The 22,571-nt window shown below is 47.2% G+C and overlaps 1 long non-coding RNA gene across 2 annotated transcripts; it reads left to right on the plus strand.

Moving 5' to 3' along the window:
• The first annotated feature begins 12,448 nt into the window (after positions 1–12,448).
• Positions 12,449–21,617, plus strand: LOC133212459 (uncharacterized). Of its 2 annotated transcripts, XR_009725482.1 has the most exons (3): positions 12,449–12,703; positions 19,620–19,839; positions 19,976–21,617. It is a non-coding gene; the product is annotated as an uncharacterized LOC133212459 (long non-coding RNA). The 2 variants fall into 2 exon arrangements; XR_009725481.1 differs by lacking the exons at positions 19,620–19,839; positions 19,976–21,617 and adding an exon at positions 16,201–16,506.
• Positions 21,618–22,571: the final 954 nt, after the last annotated feature.

A 22,571-nucleotide genomic window follows, 5' to 3' on the forward strand; every position in this document is an offset into this window, starting at 1 on the left:
AAAAAAAAACCCAGTTCTTTCCTTGATAGGTTCTCTATTACCTTGTTCCTGAAATTCCCTTCATTGTTCGTCCTGTCAAGCAGGGACAGCTTGCTGTGGATGGAGCAGTTTCCAGCCATCCAGGCTATATCACTGGCTCTATACCATCCTTCTCATGGATACCTGAGAGTAAGCACAGAAATAGAGGATTCCCACCTTCCAGGAATAAAACATTACTATTCCCACATATGACTTACACAGTTCTGGTGTCTAGGGGCAAGACCTGAGCTGTCTACCATAGCTTCCAGCTACTTCCTCTATATATTCTACCTGCCTCTGTGACTTCCTTCAACACCGACTTCAAAACACTCAGCAAGTTCTCAAGGTCAGCGGGCACAGAGGAGCACCAAACACACTGTTCTATGGACTAAGGGCTTTACCAGGATAAGGGCACCTGGATAACAAGAGTGCATACGTGGATTTCTGCTCTGCTCTTTATTTCAGATGGCTGTTGGTCAGCTGTGGCTGGGACTGCTGTATCAGCATCCCTTGCCCTTTAACCAGTGACAGTGGGATGTGCTCCCTTCCCATGCACCTGCAGCTTCCTCTGCCTTTGGTATGACCCTTCCCATAGGAATCACCCTCTGGGGTGATGGTCCTCCCACACTGCCTTCCAGTTCACCCTGCAACCCTCTGCACTGTCAGTACAGCCTGTGTACCAGGGTATCCCGAGGGCAGGAGTCAGGGGGCAACCTGCCAAAGAACATCTCTTAATTGAAGATCACATAACAAACATTCCTCCTCAGGCTAGCTGGAAGTTCTGGCTGTGATCACGAGTTAAGGGCAACCCAAATGCAGACAGGAGCGTGTCTCGACTTGCCTCCATGCTACTGAGCCAGGGGATGTGATATTTAGGTAGATCTTCAGTTTCCCAGATGGGCTCAGTGTGAGCAAGAGCAGAGTGGTGAAGCTCCTAGAAAATCAGAGAGTGATTCAGAACCTGGCTTTATGTACTCTGAATGCCTTTGTTTCTCTGCTTTCCTTAGGGTGGTGTTTCTCAGTGGAGGAATAGGTGATATTGGCTGGATCTGCACCTATGCTGGTTTTCCCTCAGATGAAATAGCTCACTGGGAGCATGGGAATGCCAGTATGCCTGGGAGAGTCACCTTCCAGAGATGTTGGAAACATCATCCACCAGAAGTGACGATGCTGAAGACAAAACCCATCTGGGTGAGTGGAAATCTGTAGAGACAGAGACACTTTACGGAGTCCAAAAATGGCAGCATCGAGGGCTTTGCTGAGCTGGCTTCCTGACTGAGAGTCAGCTGCTGTTTCCAGAGGACCTCTAGATGCTGGTTTGCTCTGGCACGAATATCTGCAGAGCTGTTACTGACAGCCACTTGGCCAAGCTCCCTGGGGGTTTCACCCTAGTCGGGGTCAGAGCAGCTTTCTCCCTCTGAGCTGTGATGCTCAAGCCCATTGTGCCAGCCAGCGGGCTGCCACGGCGGGTTATTCATGGGAGATGTGTTAGAAACTGGCTGGAGAGAAAAAAGCCCTTTGCTGGGGAGAGGGTTGAGTACAGTGGGACCAAACTGTCGGGCAGAGAGAATGGCTCCTGCTTGTGACTGTCCCTGCTACGAGGGTGGGTGCAGCAGGGGTCTGCTGGCCGCTCCTCGCCTCTCCCATGGACTGTCTCCAGAGGAGCTCATGAAGGATTGATGGCACTGGGTGCCTTTCCAAGACCAAAGCCCCATCACTCAGAAGGCGTTAGATGTGGTCTGGCGTGACACACTGCTCTCTGGCACTGACCAGGGCAGGCTGCTGGCTGCAAATCTGCTGGGTCCATGGGCAAATTACCCCAACATCAGCACATTGAAGAGAAATTCGTTTTCCTGCAGGAGCGAGGAAGAAAGGCTCTTCCCAATCACAGTCCAGCTCACAGAGGCTGTTATGAAACATGGTGACAAGCTCCTCTGTGCCACACAGACAGGGAAGAGCCTCACGCCTGGATCTGCAGACAAGCCAGCAGGTAGGAAAGTCACAACAAGCAATGGGAAGAGAGCCCCTGGTTGATGGCTTTTAAAGTTAGTTACAGGGGACTGGAAGCCCTGAGGATGGTTGAAGCTTTCCCTCTGCAATCAGTGCAGGGGCACAGAAGCGCTGCAGAGGGGCAGCAGTGGGGTGAATGGGGTCACATATGCATGGATGAGGAGCAAAGTATTTGTAATGAATCTGATATAATCTAATTAGTGGCATGTGAGTGAAGAGCAAGCATCTTGCTGCTAAGGAAGAAGAAAAATTTAACCCCAAAGTCCTCCTTTGTGCTGGCCTAAAGTAATAACTAAGGTTTAGGATAGAGGAAACAGTAACAGAAAGGAAAGGAAGGTACTTGAATGTAAATATGAAATGAAGTAGAATATAATGGGGCTTTACCAGAGGAAGATCAAGTAAGATAAAGCTGCTGTCTCTTTTGGGGAAGATAACGGATTTATTTATATATTTATTTTTAAAATGGAAGGAAAATGTATTAGATTTCATCAACCTGCACTCGACATGGCACTGGATGCGAGCTTTCCTGTGCCTCTGGAGACAGTAAGTTCGAAAGGTGAAGAAGACCCCTGGCATGTGCGCTGGACAGTTACCAGTCCCAGCTCCCCTGCTCTATAGTTCAGCCCTGAGTGCAGATTCGGGGCAGCAAAAAGAATCTAGAGATCAGAGGGACAGATCTATTGGTGCTGTGGGCAGCTCTGGGAAGGACAGCCAGGGAGGACATAGAGATGTCATATTTGTCCCTTGGTGTGGCACAGCCCCAGCTGAAGGGATGGAGGATGCAGACAGGGGAAAAGCAGTTCCCACCAGCCTGGCTCCTGCTCTCTGCCAGCTCCGGTTAGGAGCAGGAGTGTCCCTGCGGCTGCTTCTCCTGCTCCTCCTGCCTCCCCACGAGTGGGTGCTGATGGGATGGAGGGATGGGGTGGCAAACCACCTCCTGCCACATCCTTTTCCTTCGAGGAAGCCCATAGAGACCAGCCAAGAAACGCCGTGGAAGCCACTTTCAAGGGGCAAGGAAGCTGCTAGGAGAGGAGAGGCACCTGCTCCCACCTCCCTGCAGTGAGGCAGGGAATGTCACGCATGAGCCCCATCCCTGCCTGAGAGCTGTTCCCCCCCAGTGCCATCCCCAGGCTGCCTCCGCCCCGGGCGCTCTTTGCTCATACTTGCGTCTGAATGCACATTTCTCCAGCTCAGTGAGTCAGCTGGGGCTGGACCAGAGCTGGAAGTGTTTTATGTGTGCAGAAATGGAAAGGAAATGAATGCTGCTTCTCCTCTCAAGTCTGAGATGGGGAAATGATTTGCCAGGGATTTGTAATAGTTTTTTTTTTTCTTAAATCTGCCTGAATAGGCTTTCTGTGGAGAGAAAAGAGAAAGGCTCTGAAAGCAGAAAATATGGTTATGTCCTAATGGGATAATTTATTAGTAGGGACAGAAGAATTAAAGAAAAAGGAAAAGAAAAAAACATTTCCCTGTCAGCCAGGAGCTGCTCTTGCCATCGTGGGGCCACACAGCAGGGATTTATCCCTTGTATCTCTGCAGAGCAAGTCCTGGGTTAGTGTTGAAGAAACCTGGGAACTGACCCCTCTGTAGATGCCTTCCTGAGTGAGAGCCTGTCTCTGATATGTGCTCTGTAAACATTTATGTGAGCCCACCTGCTCCGAACCTTCCTGGATAAGCCCTGGGCTTTTGCCAGGATGCTGATGGCTCTGAGGGGCTTGGGAGCCAGATTTGCTTCCCTTGTCACACTCCGTGCCTTGTGATACAGATGATTTTCTCTCACTAGGAGTGAGCTTTAGATCCAGCTGAGTTTAGGGTCAGAATAAACCAGGGTGCCACTCACTCAGCTGCAAACCTCTCTGGTTCTGATGATGACTGAAGATCCCCTGTGCCTCTGTTTCCTTTTCCTTACCCAGGGCTGGGAGCTGTGACTGCGGGCAGCAGCCTGGCTCCTGGAGCAAACTCTACCCCAAAGGCTGCCCTGTCAATGCACTGGAGCCCAGCCCCTGTGTGCTCTCTTCCAGCAATGACGCCTGCCTGGAGCAGAGATCAGAGGGATCACAAAGGGAAGCTGCTGAAGCAGGTGTGGAACAGGGAGAACAGGCACTGCCCTGCCTGCGATGGGGAGTAAACCCAGTCTGTCGCCATCCCATCACTGGCAGGGCCCTGCAGAGCTCAGTGTGATCCCTGTCCTCAGAACTGCCATTTCTGATGGCTGTCCCCTGTTTTGTTTTTCTGTTTGCTGATTTGGGAACTGATTGCAGGTTACAGCTCCAAGGATGCTTCACTGAGCTGCAACCACAGGAAGATGTCCTGCTGTCCTCCTGCCTGTGAGCTGCCTTGGGCACTGCTCTAGCTATGACCAGGTGCTGTCACCACTGACTTGGTGAAAAGACAAACCCTGCTTTGCCTGTTGCCCGTGCACACATTGTCTGCCTGGATATCCTGAGTGTGCCAAGAGGAGCAGGGCTGGAAGGAGCATGAGGTTTGCCCTTTGTGGAGCAGTGAGCTGTGAGGCTGCTCAGCCACCTGCAGCAGGGTAATGTGCAGCTTTTGTGCCACAGGTCTTGTAAGATGCTGTAATGAACAAGCCACAAAGGCAATTAATTGCTAATGGCCAGCCTTGACTGGCCAACAGCAGGGTTGTGGGCAGGAAACTGAGCAAAGGTTCTGCAGGTTGCTGCTCTTGCTGGAATCCCCTCACTTCCCCTGAGGCATTTCTAAAGGACCCCAGTGACAAAGCAGCCTCTGATGGCACTGGGAACATGCTCAGCCCTCTCCTGCATCACTGCCGCTTCAAGTCACGCTCAGGTCAGCAGAAGAAGCAGCAGGAACTACAAGAGGAAGTGTGGTCCAGTAGCAGAAGGAAGATATTGTGCCATTTCCCTTCCTGTATCCTTGTTGGGTAAACTCCCAGCTGTGTTTCAGAAGATGCTGTTACTCATCTCCTGGCTAGGAGCAGGGCTTCCGGGGACACTGACTCATTCCTGGATCATATTAAACCTTCAGATACTCCCATGATGCCTGTCATCCCAAGAGCTCCCCACTGCCCATGGGTGCCGATCCTCAGTTTCAGCAGCTTCATTTCCCTTATACATACCAGAATTGGCTTTCACAACTGGCATTTGCTGCAGGCTTTCTGCTCCTGCCCTCATGAGAGCCCCAGTAAACTCTGCCTGCTTTTGAAGAGCTTTCTGCTCAGCTGGAATTTGTTGACTCTCATCACCCTTTCCAGAAAGGTATGTCCCAAACCAGAGAAGCACTTATCATAGAAACCCTGGGGCTCAGCTTCGAAGAGGAGGAGCTCTGGAGCTCACTTTTACTCTGACTCTGTACTAAAATCCCTCTGGAAGAAGTGATGCACATGCATGTCATCTGTCCTCCTGGAGGCAGGATGGCTGGAGCTGTGAGCTTTAGCTGCTCTGCTCTGAGCATGGTGAGAGCTGTTGTCCTGGCGTTGTTTGGAGTGCAGGCAGACAGTGGGTGAGGGACATGTATGTGTCCAGGGGGCAGGAAATCTCCTGCACAGAGAAGTGGTACCCATGGACCGGAGAGATGCTGAGCGGGAGCAGAAACAGACTGCAATCCAGCATGGCACTGCCCAGACATGGTGTCCTCCCACAAGGACACTTTTTCCCTGCAGCTAGGACTGACCCAGAGGGTAGGTTTGATCTGTTGGATGCCAGAGATTATAGGGCATTAGGGACTGTAGCGATAGGACAAGGGGTAACGGGTTCCAAACTGAAACATGGGAAGTTCAGATTAGGTGTAAGGAAGACGTTCTTCCCTGTGAGGGTGGTGGGTAAAGGCTTTTTTGTTTCCCTGCTGCCAAACCCTTCAGATTCTGGGGTGCTCTGCTTAAACCCCAATGCTTCCCCCTTGATGTGCAACTGCAACCCAGCTTCTGAGGTTAGAAACCCCTCAGATCTGGCAGGTTTCTGTGATGCTGAGGGGCCGATGCAGCAGAGCAGCTGGTGGGGTGACCCATCAGGACGTCACGGAGCAGATCACAGCGTGTGTGCTGGGAGTGCTGTGCTGCTGACAGACACAGCAGCTCCTCAGGTTCAATGGAGCTGCGAGGTCATACCTGTCATTTTCCAGGGAAAAACACAGATTTCTGTGCTTGGAAGACTTCGTGGCTCTGGGGATGACCAAAATTGCCCTGGGTAACATGGTCTAGTGTGAGGCATCCCTGGCTGTGGCAGAGGGTTGGAACTAGATGATTTTAAGGTCCTTTTGAACCCAAACTAGTCTGTGATTCTATGACTAGCTGGAGCTCCTGCTTTTTCAAGAGGCGGCTCTGTTGTATGGGTTTTTTCCCTGGTCATTTGAGTCCCAGGTAGGGTTGGTGTATCTGAGGAAGATCTATGCTCTTAAACATGTTACCCTTCACCTGAGAAGTCTCAGGAGAGTATACATGGGAAAGTTCATTGTGTTGGTGCTTTGTTCTGCCCCAGGTGATGCTAGGAGGAAGCCTGTGGACTGTGGGATTCAGCAGGGAGCAAATCTTTGCCTGCCTCTGGTGGCCAGGATGAAGATGTGGACACAGGGATGCTGCCAAGGGTGGAGGTGCTTTGCAGCCAGGAGCTACCATCTCCTTTCTCCCACATCGAAAGCAAAAATGATCAGTCCCCCCCCATCATCCCTGATGCAGGAAAAGCCTCTCTGATATTAATAAGAATCTAATTTTACATTTATTGTTCCATGAATTAATTACATTGCAAGAAGAGTTACCTTTTACACAGCCATTAAACTTCAGGAAGGCCTCTTTATACCACTCCATGGATAATTTAATTAGCATAGTAATGTCTTATTAGCTATAAACCCAAAGCTGGTTTAGAATCACTTAAATTAAAACTCAAAAGCCTTCAGCCACCTTGTAACCCCTCTGCCTGAGTGGTGGGCAGAGGATAGAGTGTGCACAAGTGGTGGGCTTCACCCTGCCACAGGCAGAGCCTCTGGGCAGCTTTCTCAGCTGCAGTGCTGCCTGCACAGCATCCACAGGGCTGAGATCACTGGTAGGAGCCCCTCAGCTCCCCTCCTAATCCTCATTTTATTTCCTGTTAGCTATCATTGGTATTTGCATTAATTGGGTTACTCTGGAAGAGCCATGATAATCCATTATGGATGGACAATTACAGCTGCAGAGGGGAATTTAGGAGCTGAGGCAGGAGCATCTGTGGCACTTTGAGGAGGGTCCTGTCCCCAGCCTAGGGCTCCCTGGGGCTGCAGGGTTGGTGCCACCCTCTCCATAGGTTTTCAGCAAAGGAAACCCTAGAACTGATGGTGGGGCTGGTTCCTGAAGCATCCACCCAAGGCGAGCAGGGGCAGAGGGCATCTGTCTCATCATGATACCAGTGCAGCATGTCCCCTTGGCCCCTGGGGTCCCCTCTGTCCCCCGCCTCCCAGCAGCATCATCCTCTCCATTAAAGCACTGTGACTTCAATGTTGTGGCTGCACTGAGATTTATGCATGGAGCTGGGAGCATGTAGCTGTGTTTCACATGATCCCAAACATCCCACTCACACTGGGGTCAGGACTGGCACCTCTGTTCTTAAATATCACAGTTTATGTATTAAACTCATTTTAAAATGACCCCTTCTACTGTTCAATTAATGAGTGTAACTTTTTTTTCTGTAACATATCTACTTAGCTAATAAATAGCTTAATTTGGAGGTTTGGAAATTGACTCAGAGCAGAGTTTAACGAAATCGAAGAGCAAGACTACAGCTTGAATGCAATAATCTGAAAATCATTGATTAATTTGCATGATCCTTCGTAATTGCTTCAATTTACACCCAAGAGGCCACTGTCATCAACAGATGAATAAGACATAATTTTTAAAGTCCCAATAATGCATGGGCTAGAATGGAGGCAATTCACTCATCCTGAAGCACGGCGCAGGCTCCTTCCAGCACAGTGTGGGGAGAGCTCTCATTGTTAGAGAAATCATGCTGTAATTTAATTCACTTGTTAAGAATGTAATTATGTTCATCATCCTCAGGAAAGAAGAGGATCAAGTCCTATCAGAGTGATGCTAACCTTTAGACAGAGAGATTTCAACAGAATGAGGAAGCCAGGAGACAGCATCGAGAGTCAGAAGTAAAGAGATTAAAATGCTGAGATTTGGCATGGATGCTCTTTAAGGAGTGACATAGCAAAACAGCTACCTTCTGCAAGGTACTTAACCACATGCTTCAGCTTCAATTGCCATTAATGAGATTTCAGCATATGCTTAGCTATACCAGGACCTGACAGTACCAAAGGCTCAAACTGCCTGCCTGGGTCTGATCAGAGAGCACGGGAGGAAGGCAGGAGCAAAGGCAGGTAAATGGCAGGGTTCAGGAAGGTGTTTCGGCACAACAATGGTCCTTCAAAAAATGGAAATCCAACCTTCACAAGGTCAACAAACAGGGGCAGAAAATACACCATGAAAGAGGGGAAACAGGAAGCCAGCAAGAAATAACAAGACTTGGTAGGAACGGAAGCAAACAATAGATAATTCAAGTCTGCCAGGAAGAGGAAAACCTGCAAAGGAATGAGACAGGTCTGCTGGCTCCCCAGGAGTTAAAGGGAACAATTAAGGAAGATGAGGACACAGCTGAGAAGTGAAATGATTTCATTTCATAAGTTCTCACCTCAGGGGATGTTGGGAGAAATCTGCTCTTGACTTGCTCTTTTCTGGTAATAAAGGTGAGTTGCTATTAAGGATTAAGGTATCAAATGAAGAGGCGCTGGTGCAAATAGGTAATTTAAAAGATATTAAGTCACTGGCTCTAGATGGGACATTCAGGGGTTTTGAAGAAACCCAGTAATACAGTGGCTGAGCTGCCGGGTGAGCTGCAACAATATTCATCTCGCTGCCAAAGCAAGTGTGGGATCAGAGGGCTGGAGGGCAGCAGCAATTGCTGTGCCTCTGTTTCATAAAGAAACCCAGCAACTGCTGCTGGTGAGCCTTGTGCTGCCAGAGACATGGGTGACACGGTCAGTGCATGCTGAGATCCATCCTTGTGATGCTGAGAGTACATGGGCATGGGGGGGACCAGTCTCACCTTGGGTTGCTCTTCATTAACTCCTTTTACCCTGTCTCATTCCCTTTCTGTTTGCAGGACTTCACAATCACAGAGATGAGGTGGCAGCAGCTTAAGAGATGTCTCGGTCTTGCACCTTCTGCCTGGCACTCCTTTAGAAATCTCCCCAGAGGAGAAGGAAGAGCAGCTAAAGTGGAAATACAGCAAACGTATTGAGGCAGAAAAATTACCCAGATTTAAGGCTGCCTGCTCAACCCTTTGTGCACGTATATTAAGGCACAGTACATGGCTATGATTCAATTCCCCTCAAGTTTGCTTCCTAAAAGATAGCTTGCTGTGCCTTCAAATAACATTTCCTTCCACCCTAAGGCAGGCATCTAAGAAAGGTGGGATGATGTCAGGCTAGGTGACACTCGGAGGTCCCTGCTAGCCTGAATTAGCCCATTACCATAGGAGTCTTCCTCCAAAGGAAGCCCAGATGTTCAGACACAGAGCTGTCTACTGAGATGATTACAAACATATTCCAGGTGATTTCTTTCACCTGGACCACTGCTTCTTCCCGGTTTGTGGCACCACAGCGTGCTGCTACCATCCTAACCCTGAATCTAGGGGTACAAACACTGGAGGAGTGAGAAGAAAGCTGATTTGGTGATAAGCCATCTCTAAAGAACTTACTTTAGAGGTCCTGCTTGTCCTGAAACAATTGACACCAGAGACAATATTCTGGCTTAGAGGGATCCCTCAGCTGATGCAGTCCAGCAGTGCCTGTGCTCCAGTTTAGACAATGACTTTAATGAGATGCAATCAGAGTGGAAACTCTCCACCCAAACATGAAACCTTGTTATAAAATCATAGCCCTGAAAACAGGATATTTTAAATCCTGGGTATCCCTCCTCCCAGCTCTCCTTTGCTCTACCATGGGATTTAATGCTGAGTTTTGCAGCCTGAGGGCATTACCGTTATCTCCAGCAAGGCGGTAAGGTATGGAAATGCAAACATGGTGCTTGGGAAGCCCTAACCATGATTTGTGGTGATGATATGCCACAGAGGCTTGACTGGGGCTGTAGCATTAGGGTGACTTTTAAAATCCATGTTCAGCTACACTGGTATTTAGAGGTGTGATAAATTTGTCTTATGCTTTTCTCCTTGCTAAAGCAGGGAAGGGGTACGACGCTGGGGAGCTGTAAAGCCTCTTTGCTGCAAGAACTCCTGCCTTAGCTCTGCTACCCATGTACCTGAGGAGAAGAGCTGCCTTGCTGCTGCACCTGCCCCCATTTCCTTTAGGTGTTGCAGCCATGAGGCATAGAAGGGATTAAAAATCAAGGGGAAAACAAACAGTGTTTGGGGCTGTCTACAGGGTCAGTAGTGGTAAAAGCCCGTCTTCAGAAAAAAATACATCTGAGATGATTCTGAGATCGTTCAAAGCATTGCAATGCCTCTGGGTATTTTTCACCGTCCCTGTATTTTTCTTGTTAAATGTGTAGTTTATAATATTTCTATCTTAGTGCTTTACTGGGGACCATAAACACCTGATGAAAAGCACTTGCAGACTACCTGGGATGTTCTGAAAAGCATGAGAGCCACAATAGTCCACAGGAACATCTGCATCCTGACAGTCTGAGTTTATCTGGGTAGAGCTGCATCCGTGTAGAGCTTCCAATTTAATTTCCACGTTTTTCCAAAGAAGAAGAAAAATGTCTTATGTTTCCTGGGTGACTGGAGGAAGGTTTTACTGTGCCAGGCATCTCTAATCTCCCTGTGCAAGATTCCCTTAGTGGCAGACGGAGCGCAGCAGTCTGACTAGACACGGAAAAGTGGATAAGGTCTGGAAATGATGCTTTATAGAGGTGCATCACATTCTGCTTCACTTTCGATAGATCAATGATCATGAAAGGAATTGATGGGCTTGGGGTCTCAGTGAGCTCAGCCCTGCTCCTGCACAGCTACAAATAAACAATGTCCCCAAATCCCTTTCTGCTTCCAGAGAGCCACAAATCTCTGCCCTTCCCTCTTGGAGAAGTCCCAACCGCACTGTGTTGATGGCAAGCTCATGCCTCACAGGAGCTAAATTAGTGGGAGGTTGGCTGCTTCTTGGAGGGCAGCCTTGCAGGGGCCTGGAGCTGTAAGCTGGAGTGATCAATATTGCAGAGGGCACAGTTGTTGTGATGGGTGCTGGGTGCCAAGGAGGAAGGAGCAGGTGGCGCGAGCAGTGATGCAGAGCGAGGTGCTGCGCATCTCCAGCAACCAGCACCCACCCAGCACAGGCACAAACTGATGGAGCTCAAGCCCTGCCTGTCAATACATGCAAACGCTGGGGATGGCAGTGACATCCAGCGTGCAGCTGCTGCAAGGAATTCAAAGTGGATTGCCAAACTTTTCACCCTTACAGGAGTCTACCAGCTTACAGCTGTCCCCTCCGCAGCAGGAAGCTGCTTCCATTTAGAGCCGAATGAAGAGGGGAAAGGGGGGGGGGGGAAGAATCATGAATATTAATTTGAATTCAACTGAATTTCAATTAGGCTGTGTTCAGTCTCCACAAATATTTGAGCAGAGCTATTGCAAATATGGTGAAAAGGCAAATCTGTAACTTTAACACACAAATATTCACAAAAGAGAAATTCTGCACTGCGTGCCCACAATTCATGTCAGCTTGACTTGAATTCTGCAGTCATGCACTATTGTTCCTGTGCCCTGGTCAGGTGATCTTTTAGGGAGCAAATGGAATGGATACACCAGCTTAATGTAGCCTGTTAGGTGTGGGTGAGAGCATGAAATCATGGCACGTGTTCGGGCATGTGCAAGCTGGGATGCTGAGGCTGGTGAGCCATGCTCCTGACATGGTGAGCTGCTTCGTCTTTCCTGACCGTGTAACAGGCTGCCAACCCAAAGAGGGCAAGGTCATGGCACAGAGATGGGCTGGATCCAAGAGTGATGACACTCACAGAGATGGCGCTGCAAGGGCTGGGGAGGAGCCAGCGGCAGGAAACCACATCAGGATTGTTAGGTCATTAAGAGAAAGAAATACCCAACGTGCTGAACATCCCACCACAAAGCACTTCAGTGCCATTGACTTCATGTCACACAGCATCAAGATATGGTGATTTTTCTCTGCACTTCTACTGTGAACACTGGCTCCACATCCCCATGGAAAACTGCCTGAATTAAACCAAAAGTGGCTAAACCATGTCAACCAGAGGAAGGTCCACCCAACTTTGTGAGGAACAGTTTGACCAGGAGCTGGAGGTGGAGGTGGGGAAATCCTACCCATTAAGTAACAGGAGTGCTCCCAATTGAAGGGGGGCTCAATAATGGGAACCTCCCCCTTGCCACAGGTGGGGTTTGGAGAACTCACACTGCACAGCTGATGAGTTTGGAAGGATTTCAGAGGACAAAGGGAGAAAGGAGCAGGGCTCAGAGCCTGGTGCTGTGGTGGTACGGAGGTGATGGTAGGGAAATCACCCAAGGACTGAGTACGTGAATGCCATAGTGGTAGGGGAACTCACCAGCAGTTCAAGGGGCTTAAGTGGAGAACAACAGTATGTAGGATAATGAGTATGAAGGTGAGGAAAGGAAGATGGAAAGGAGCTGACTACCTACTGGCAATGCTGATTTATTAGACACCATGGGCTGTCACAGCCAAGCAGGAGGTAGGCAAACAATAAATCTTATAAGTCTGATGTAAGAGGGGCTGTGTGGCTCTTGGATGTTCCACCCAGTCCAGTGCTCTTCCTGCCACTGATTATACTCAGGTTCATACGAAGTGTGGACCAGTCAGGGAGTGGGGCAGTAGGATTTACCTGCCAGACAGGAAAACCTTTTCCTCAGGGATCTGGTCATGGCGCTCCCTACAAAGGGGGGAGTACGTTTTCTTTAAGTTCAGTGGTCTGTGCTGCACCCCACTCAACTGTTCAGGCTATTTTTAGGGGAGGCTGGAGAGAAATGAGCACTTCACAGCATGGCTGGTTTGTTTTATCCTAGGGTTGATATTTCAAATGCATCAGATGAGTTGCACCCTACGTTTCAGTGTCTTTTCATCAGCTGTAGAAGGAGGCCAGGTGAGTAGCTCAAGTGTAAACATCTCTAATGTAAAAATTTCCACTTAGAAATCCCCCTCTGTGTCCTTCACCTACCTCTTTTTTTCCTGTGAATAACTGCTTTTTCTGTATACTGGCCAAGCCTTTCGGGTGAGTGATATTCAAACAACAGGCAGCTGCCCTGCTGCTCCCATTGAGTCCCATTGTGAAGCTGGTGAACTGATTGATTGTTTGGTTTCTTGAGAACCTGATGTTGTTTCTGCCTTTTCTCTGGGTGGCTGAAATGTTTAAGCAGGAGAAAGGAACAATAGCAACAGAAAATAAAGAGGGGAGAATTGTGAGAAATTAAGTCTATAGAATAAATGATTAATAGTGCATTTCCTGAGACAAACAATAAGCATTGGGGCTGGGATCTGTGCATATTGGGAGAGTGGTGATGCTTTTACTGACTCCTTACACAAGATAAATGATGGGGATGGGGGATCCCTTTCATGGTCGGTTGACTGTGGGGCCCTGACACACAAGTGCACTCTGAAAGACCTAGTGAAGAGTCTCAAGATGCTTATTAAAAGCCAGGCTAACAGAGGCAACCTTCACATACTAACAGGGTGTGAGGTGTTTTGTGTAAAGGGCTTTATGCTTCCAAGCATGTGGAGGACAACTGAATGTCCTCATCCTGCAGCTTTATGTCTCTGAGTGGCACAACTCTTTACATCCTCCTCTCTCCTCTTCTTCCTCTGTCAATAGCGGTTGGGGTGGCTTCTGTCACTTCTGTCACACAGGCTGATGCTGCCCCTGGAATTCATTCCCATTCCCCCAGCAGATTCAAAAACTTTGCAGAAAGTCAAAGAAATTTAATTTTAAGCTCAGTGCTGAAGGATAATGAATCTGAAATATGTGATCTTTTGTAAAATTATATTCTTTCAAATGCTTCGATTCGGGCAACGCTATCTCATAAGGGAAGTACACAAAAACCCTGCAATCAAAATGACCTATACAAAACATAAAGAAGAGTTAATAGGATTGCTGCGAATTCTAAAGGGGGTGGTGTAGAACAGCACAAGTGGGCCTTGCAGTGGGGCATTTATAATCTCCCATTCCATTAACAAATTTTAATATAGTCTTTGAGGGTAGAAAGTGGTCGTTAATAAAACTTTAAATTAAAGCATACTGGCTGTCAGATTAGATCATTAAAATTGCAGGGTACTGGCGGCTGACTGGCTCTGCAGGAGGAGACGGCATTGCTAAACCTACATTGTCGACACCATGAAATGATTCCAAAGCAAACAGGGGGAAAAAAGGAATGAAACTATTTTATATATGTGAATTACGATTCTATATCATGTTTAACGAAGAGAAAAATGTAATCATATTTCATCAGCCTTCAGTGTAATTAATGTTTCTTAACAGCAGGGGCTAGGCGCAGAGGGAGAGGTGCACGCATGGTGCATCAGCAGCCCATTGTGCAGATGGACAGCAGGACAAGGGCAGCTTCTAGACTGGTGAAGATCATTGTCCTGGATCAGTCCAAGGATGGAATTGGCTCTAAAATCTTCTAGAGAAGCCACATTTCTGCTAAGGAAACTCTCTCCTTGGGAAAGGCAGTTTTGACTTCTAGAAACTGTTGTTGCCTGGGGATCCGGCAGGATGAACACGCTTCTCTTGGCAATACTTTCTCAAAGGATTTAGGAAAGAACCTGTAAAGGGGTCCTGGAAAACAGAATTGACAGCTGAGCACGCAGCATTACTTGAAGCTGCACAAAATCTTTTTCTGAGGATAGATATATATCTGTAGGAATCCTTTTGCTTCTATTTATACCTCGCATCTCATGCAAGACTAAAGAGACTGAGTCTGGTTCTGCTGTACCTGACACTGGAAAAAGAACCCCAAACAAATAAAACAGCAAACCAACAAAACCCCTGAGTTTTCCCCCCAAAGATGTGTCTAAAGTTATCGAGGATGTTCCTGGATGACTTATGTTCCCATTTTCTCCCTCCTAAGGACTGTTTGTCTAGATGAGAGGACCCTGATAGAGACCCCTTACCTCTGCTGGTGGTGCTGGAGGTACAAGTTTGGGGCAGGAGAAGGTAGAGCCAGCACTACCAGCACATTTGCCTGTCTGTCTGTGTGTCCCAGCACTGTCCCACGAGCCTTAGGTTCAAATAGGAGTGGGGGTAAGAAGTAGAGCTTGACTGATACAAATCCCATGTTCCATCTAGATATCAAAAAACTTCCCAGTTGCTCAATAAGCTCCTCACCATTTCACAGCTGGAGAAACAGAGGAAGAGGGCAGAGCACGGACATACTCAACATGGACAGACACAAGTCTTTGAGAGCAGTAGAGCTCGAGCAAATCAGTTCTGTGCCTCCATCACGAGCCTCAAGAAATAAGAAATGAAGCAAGAAGAAATAAAACTCCCATTAAGTAACTCAGATGTGCCACACTAACTAGCACCACTGCTTGTGGAGATGTTGTCGTTTTCATATGTTGGGAGAGGCAAAGGGAGTGAACCGGTATTTTGGGGTAGGTGACAACCAGTCACATTTTGAGGGATGGACCTATAGAACTGCTCCCCATTTGTGAAAGTCGAAGCCGAAGAAAAGCATGTTCAGGTTCACAGACATAGTGAACAGCAAATCTATTCCTTCAGCGCTGCTCCTAGCTCTTCATATGAATTGCTTGTGAACACATTTGCCTTTCTATGAATTATTCAGCCTCTTAAATGATTGGGCAGATGATTTATGCGAACATTTCTTGGCCTATTGGGAGATTTTTGCTTGTACAAACAGCCATGCTGGATGTGTCCGATTGGTGCACGGGCTGCCTTACATGAGCAGTTGTGACATTTTCCCTTCCTTCAAGCTTTTAAGTAAACAAAGTGTGGTCGTATGAAAGTCTAACCAGTGTCACTGTGAATCTGGGCATGTATGAAAAATGAATACTTCTATTTAGTCCATGCAAAGCATCCTTTTGATGTCGAACCTCACTGGTGAGCGTTTTCTTCACACGCAATCTTCTTTCTTCTTGAAACAGACTTTTAGGCAGAGCGTGAGTTTTAGTTATTTTCCTCTGACGGGTTACTTCTAATTGTGTCTCTCTGGAAAACAGAAGAAAGGAAGGAATTAAATGCTGCATACAGGAGAGTCAAGCACCAGGGAACCGAGTGCTACCTCAGCATCCTGAAGAGAAGGGACCACTTTGGAATTCAGCTGAGAGCAGGACTGGCAGCAGTCCCTCCTGCCTGGCCTCCAGAGATGGAGCAGCAGAGGTGGCCTTTCATTGTGCATCCTTTCAGTGCTCTACAGCACACACTTTCATCTGTTCCTCTGAGTTTCTGTCTGTAGACCTGGCTCCTGCAGCACATTTCTGTTTGAATAATTCTGGTACTTATATATAATAAAAGATTATTTTTTTCTCTGCCAGAGAAAAGTAAAGATTTCTTCTGCTGTGCTCCTCAGCTGCGTTCTCACACGTTATACTAGATTTGAACCTGAAGCAGCTGGGTACAGCATTTCTGCTGAGGCCAGATGGGCTGCAGCTCTGATTTGGGTGATGAATCATGGAATAGTTAGGATTGGAAAGGACCTTTAGATCATCTAGTTCCAACCCCCAATATCAAGGAGCATTTGAGCTATACCTGAAGAACCCTCACAGTGGATTCTCCTGTGGCTTACCCTTGGACACTCACAAAAAGGTCCTGGACCCCTCACCATGGGGCAGATCAAACACCTGCAACACCTGGTATTCTACCCGTGACCAGCAACCAGCAACATGCACTACAGCAAAGAGTATGAAAACCAGCCCAGCGCTGAGTGCTTCTGGCACGGTGGTGAATGGCAGCTCATCGGAGCATCATAGGCTGCTGGTGACAGCCAGACTGCTGTGTCTGTGCCACTGACAGACCTGTCCACCTTGAGCACACCATGTGTTGTTTGACATGCACAAATCCCTGTGTGGAAAAAGTGCTTCCAAGTCATCATTTTAAATCTGCTTCCTGATGCTTTCATTTATTACTGTAATGTCAGAAAGAGGGAGCTACCAACTCCAATTTTCTTTCTCCAAAACACTTGGGCTAGATTTCCATAGCCTATCCAAGTTGAATAACCTTGGCCTGTTCAGTATCATGACATCAGGAACATCACTGGGTCAGCTTTTTCTCTTGTTTTGGGGTTGGTTTCTTTATGCTGTGTTCTTTGAGATCCAGGATCAGACATACACTTGGTATTCAAAACAAAGATGGACTGTGGCTGACCATGATGACAATTCCTGTACTGTTATCTCATTTGTGAGCAGTGCCCAACATCCAGTTTGTTTTTTGACTTAGGTACAGGTCTGAGAAAATTTCCCAGGGCACCTTCCACAGTGCTCTGTGTGCTCTTGGATGAGTGGAGGCAGCTAATTCAGAGCTAATAGTCTGTTTAAGCTTGGTTGCCATTCTGGATCTTTTTTCCTCACCTTCACTGACATTACCTTACATGTATTTACACTGAATTTCATCTTCTCTTTCACTGTCAGTAACTCAGTCTTGGAAGATCCTCCAGAGCTTTTCACTGTCAGTGTTAGATTTCATGATCCTGAATAATTTTGTCACATAGGCAAACACTGTCACTTCATTATCCACCACTTTTCCGGATCATTGATGAGTGCGTCACAGTGCAGATCCCAGGACAGGCCTCCAAGGGACCTGGTGGTCTTTGGCCACCATGAACACCGAGCAGTTATCCTTCCCTTGCTTATATGTTTTTAAGCACTTATAAATCTGTGGAGGGTTACTCTGTAACATCATAGTGTCTCCAAGTGCCTTTTGTAAGAGACTTTGAATATAACTTCTGGAAATGCAATTTAACTACAGCACCAGCTAATCCTTACCCAGACCAGTATTGACACCTTCAAATAAATTGGATAGATTTATGAGATATGATTTCCCCTGGAGAAGCCCTGTTGACTCTTCCCCAATATATCCATGTCTATCTAGGCTCATGTTCATTCTGTTGTATATTACAGTCTCTTCTGATTTGCCTGCCACAGAAAGCACTTTCTTGTCTCCGGTTCCTTGTGCCCTTTTTAAAGAGAAATGATGTCATATTTTCTGCCTCCCACACCACTTAATGCCATGTCGGAGGAGAGTGGAGGAAAGCTGGAATGGGGAGTGATATTTTATCCTGTGGCCACATGAGAAATGAGAGCTACCTCAGCAGCCCCTCAATCAGGTTATGCAACTCAAGCGCTGAAGAGTTAGCACCTGCACAGGCACAGATTTACACTTGTACATTCATCTGAGCAGGTCAAGATGCAGCAAGGGCAAGGACAGGATTTGCACTGAGCAGCTTAAAGGGACCAGTCCTCACCTGTGTTTGGCAGCAAATGTAAGATAAGGGGATTGATGTGTGTTGGCACTGCCTGCCTCGATGGTGACTGCTTTCCCTCATCAGGACAAGTCTATAGCCGATATGCCAAGCACATGGTCACTACTTGCCAAACAGGATTTAGGAAGAACTGTGCCCAAGAAGCTGCAGGAGGTCCTCTTCTACACAGAACATGCCACTGTGGTTTTTATCATCAGAATCCCAACGTGATCATGGTGGTCCTAACCACTGGTCCTTCTATTTCTGTCTTTAGTAGTCGTCATAACTCTGGTAATCTCCCTTGTGTCTTCTGTCACCCAACACCTCTTGTTCAATGTCAGAGATCTCTAGGCTAAGTCATAGTGCTCCAGACTTCTGGCCTAGCTAACAGGAGGGCTGCAGCAATGCTCATTAGCTTTTAAGCTGCTCTGTGTCCTCAGGCATGCTGCAGAAGACAGTTCCTGAAGCATGCTCCACCCATCCTGGGCTGGCTTCTAATACACCCTGTTCACAACTTGAAATACTCATTTGAGTAAGACTTTGAAGGTTTCAGTATAAGGTAAATGAGATCTGGTTTGCTTTTGGCAACCTACCTCTGCATTTGTCCTGGAGAGGACATAGATTGTCCCAGAAGACCTTAATCACCCCTTCTTTGAAGAAGGAAGACTGGGACTGTCTGGTCGCAGGATATGCGCTGGTGCAGGCACCATTAGTATGATACTGGCAGAAGGGAGACAGCTTCTAGGCCTGTATGAGGTTCCTCAGCCACACTGACAGCTCCCTGGCTCCAGCCATAATAAATTCCCCTGTCATAATTTTCCCCATCATAAAATTTCTTTCAGATCATCCTTACAACATTTTCCAGCCACTTCTGTCCATATTGGTGGCTATACTCTTCACATAATACCTATCAACAAAATCAGTGCTCTCAGCTGAGCTGACCCATTAGCAGATCAAAGTTAATGACTTGTGGTTTCTTTTCCAAAGCCACCAATCTCTAAGTAATGTTGAGCTACAGTGAGTTACAGTCTGTAAGAAGTGACTGATGGAGCTTGCTCTTAGTCCCAGGTCCTTGCTCTCACTCCAGGTCTGTTTTCCGTCTGCTGCCTCTTCCAAGGTCCTGCTCTTTTCTCTCAAGTTCTAGGGGAACCCATGCTCCCCTTTCTTACTCCTTTGTTTTAGGCTTGGCTTCCTTCCCTGGAGTTACCCCCTTTTTACTGTAGTGGCTACAAATCCCATCTTCAGGTTCCAGTGGGCACCCATCCATCACCCAGGCACTGGTGGATAACCAGGCAGGAGGCATATCCCCTTCTCATGCCAAAACAACTTCCAGCTCCAGCAAAAGGGTCCTGAAACCAGGCAGGTACTGCTTACTCAGAGAGCTGTGGCCAAACCATGCCTGGTAGGAAAGAAGAATCTACTATTTTGGTGTCTTACCCCAGCCTGAATTTCCCTAAACAATGAGGCTGGTGCTTCAAGCACTATTTTTTCCTAGCCCTGTTATATTTTATTATATCTCTATTGAGATTTCTGCCCAGCTGCTGCCCCCACACAGAGCACCTCAGACATGAGAATAAAGCTTTGCCAGCAGCAGGCTCTTCTTGTGACAAAGCACAGCGTGTTCTGCAGCCAGGATGAGAGACGGGAGAAGCCGGGATGAGAGGCTGCTGTGAGTTTGCAAGTGACTGTCATTGTCTGTTTTGTAATCCTGGGTCATTGCAAGTAGTTTTAAATTGATTTGTCCCCGTGCAAGCATCACTGTCCAATTCAGAAAAGCCACATTCTCCTCTGTGCCTCTTAGGCAAGCGTAAGTCTCTACCACGCAAAAGTTGAATAGTGCAATCTTTGTCAAGCCTCTTTTTCCTCTGGGTTGCACAGTTTAGGATATGTTTTGAGAAGTGGAGATTGCTTATATATCAAGGGAAAAAGTTGCCTGCCTTTAGCATGCCTGTTTTGGCTGTAGCTGAGATAGATACTCTCCCGTGCTGGTTTGAATCTAACTGCTACATTAATAAATCATCAGCAGCAGCCCTGTTGGGGAGGAATGCTGATCACCCCTAATGCGTGCCCAGAGACACTGACTTCTGGGCTGTTAGGACACCCTGCTGTCCCAGGAGGCTGAGAGATGCCACATTTTCCCTTCTCTCAGCAGATGCTGAAGACATTGAGCTGGCAGGATAAACTGTGAATCTAACTCTGCTCCAGCTATGCACTGGTTTGAGCATCCCCAGTGCTTCAAGTTATTACAGCTCCTGAGGCAGACTCTGAATGTGAAATAGGTGCCACAGCTCCTTCTTGGAATAAAATAGATAAAAAATCAATGCAATTGAAAGAGAAATAAAAAGTAATGTCTGGTAGCACTAATATTCCTCCATGAAAGACTGCAAGTGTGGAGCCTCTCATGGCAACCTTGGTTAAGAAAAACATCTTGCTTTAGAGGGAGATTGAAGAGCTAAGAAGATGACCTCTGGGTGATAAGCATAATTACTGATGTACCCATGGAGCTTTATGTATGTGACTTAAAGCAGAAAAATAAGGACCTGGCCTGGGATCATAAATTCAAACCTAATCTGAGAAGTAACAGAGCTTCTTGGGTGCGGGCAGAAGGTGTGAATCTGTGTTAGCTCAGGTGTCACACTGCTGCTGGGAGACCTACTCCATAAGTTTTACCCACTGATTTTAGTGGAAGCAAGATCAATTGTGTCTTTGGGCTCCTGTGTGGGAATGAGATTATGTGGAATATTAATTTGGCTTGCAATGGGGCCTGACTGTAATTTTCTGTCAGCAAAGGAGAATTCATGTATTTCCATAAATTCAGATACTTCCATCTATTCATTCCACATATTCATAGACATTATCTGAATTCCCAGCTCTAGTTCAAACAAAAGTTAGTTCCTTTTACAAATAAATTATTTTTCACTGCTGATGATATTGCTAATTTTTCTAGGCAAATTTATACATTTGAACAAAGGAGACAAAAAGTATCTTTGATGTAGCAAAGCCTTTCTGAGAGCCTCACAGAAAGTAAAAGAGAAGAAGATAGCCTGGAAAAATTCAGGAAGGGATGGGAATGATTCCAAGTTACCTTGTACTTAATTGAAGTTCTCAGAAATGTTCTTTTCTTGTTTTCTGTATTGGATCTCTTCCTTGAAGTACGCATGAATGCCTCTTCAAACTGGCCTTTAATCTTTGACTGTGTTTCTTTCCCTTGTAGAAATGGGAGGGCTCTTCATGGAATTTCTCATTCTTTAGCGTCTCTTCACCTTGGTCCCTAATTTTTGGTGAATGTTGCTGGGAGATATGATAGCACCATCCGTATTGTTCAGAACAGGATTTCCCCACTTCCTGCTGCTGCAAATCCCCGTTGTGCAGCAGTGATTTCTGTTACAGGGTGACAGCCTTAGCCAGTACAAGCCTGCCTTGCTTCACTGCTCTCAAATTATTCCCACATGAGGATTTTCTTGGGCATCTTCACCTCAACAGAATAATTGTCCAGTAAAAAGGGAATTTGGCTATTTTCCCAGGATTTCTGGATGTTTAACAGCTTGAAGGGGGCAGCAGATTAATGGTGGGCACAGGTCTGGAAACCCAAAATACGTTCTCATAGAGCTGGTGCTTTTTGGCTCCTTCGGCAGCTGCTGTGGTGAACTGAGGCAGCACAGGGCACACGCGCATCCCTTTGCCCCCATCCCAGATCCCCCTGGGTGAGGATGGAGATTCACATGCAGCCCACAAAGGCGAGTTTTGACCTTTTTAAAATGTTTTTAATTGTTCATAGACTAAAAATGTGAGTGACTTTGAGTGCTTTAAGGTGGCCAAGTGCTATGCAGTGCAGCAGCTTGCTTCCACTGGGGTAGGTGGAGGTGTGGTGTCAAAGAGAGATAGAAGTGACCAAGCAACATCATGAACATTTTTGCTCCCTGAAAGCCATTTGGCCACCTCTGCTCTCTAATCTGAGTTTGGCAAAGCAGCACCCAGGTGATGTGCAGCACATAGGATCAGAGCTCCTGACGGTGAGCAAGGTGCTTGTCTCACGCCACTATGGGCACAGTGCAACACCCTGTTTGACAAGGGGAGAGTCACACTGGTTGAAACACACTCATCCCTAAGCCACTCAGCACTCCCCAGCAGTGG

This window comes from Neopsephotus bourkii, unplaced genomic scaffold, assembly GCF_033783945.1.
Source record: "Neopsephotus bourkii isolate Nb327-2 ecotype Australia unplaced genomic scaffold, CSIRO-AGI_Nbou_v1 NB_716, whole genome shotgun sequence".
Classification (NCBI taxonomy): Eukaryota; Metazoa; Chordata; class Aves; order Psittaciformes; family Psittacidae; genus Neopsephotus; species Neopsephotus bourkii.